The 1,029-nt window shown below is 34.8% G+C and overlaps 1 protein-coding gene across 1 annotated transcript in view; it reads left to right on the forward strand.

Annotated features, from left to right (window-relative positions):
* sorcs2 (sortilin-related VPS10 domain containing receptor 2) overlaps positions 1–1,029 on the forward strand; it is a 530,001-nt gene that overhangs the window by 492,829 nt on the left and 36,143 nt on the right. The window lies entirely within an intron of this gene.

A 1,029-nucleotide genomic window follows, 5' to 3' on the forward strand; every position in this document is an offset into this window, starting at 1 on the left:
CAGATACGTGGCTAAATTTGGATTGGCGACATATATCAAAAAATAGCTCATCACAGAAGTCTAAAAATGCGGTGCTTTTGTAATTATGTTCGACGAGACACTGAACCAGAAAACCAAAAGCAAACAACTGGACTTGCATGTGCGTGTATCGTTATAAATTGGTAAGTACACTCTTTTGGGAAGGCTTTTTCAAGTGCCAAGTCACTGTTTTGTTTATTATAGTATATTAATTGTTTTCCAAGTATATTCACAAAGCTCAGTAGTAGACGTCAGAACTTGAACAAAAATTGGTCACATGGAGACATGAAAACACACTAAATAGATACACACACACCACACACACACACACACACACACACACACACACACACACACACACACACACACACACACACACACACACACACATTCCCACACCGCAAAACACTCTTACACACTGCTGTCTACTCTCTGTCCATGATGAGTCCTCCACAAACTGCACCCCATCCATCTGAGTCTCTCTCTCTCTGTGTCTGTTACACACACGCACACAAGTCCTATAAAAATCTTTGCATTTTAAAAGCAGCTGGAATTGGCATTGATTCATTTTTTTGTTCCAAAGGAACAGTGTTTCTTTTAATATTTTCTTGATGTTATTTCACTTGATGTTATAACCATTTGTTCAAGGGACCCAAATATTCTGAAAATATTGTAATAATATAATTTAGGACAGCAATTTGTGTTATGCTTTCACATTACACACATTAAGTCAATGTTCTTAAACTTAACCGATTATTGTCATTTTACCATAATGTTAATTTTGTGTTTACTTGGAAAGATTACTGTATATTTCCACTTTGTATTTCCCTTGTAAGTTTGGTTTTAAATTTAATTTAGAATTGGTATTAAAAAGTTTAAAGTTAAAATTTAACTTGTTTATACCTGTAGCCACCCTGATCACTGATGGCATCAAAACTATGAATGAAGTGCGGAATTATGTAGGCATACTTAACAAAAAAGTGTGAAATAACTGAAAACATGTCTTATAGT

Source organism: Etheostoma spectabile, unplaced genomic scaffold (assembly GCF_008692095.1).
Source record: "Etheostoma spectabile isolate EspeVRDwgs_2016 unplaced genomic scaffold, UIUC_Espe_1.0 scaffold397, whole genome shotgun sequence".
Lineage (NCBI taxonomy): Eukaryota > Metazoa > Chordata > Actinopteri > Perciformes > Percidae > Etheostoma > Etheostoma spectabile.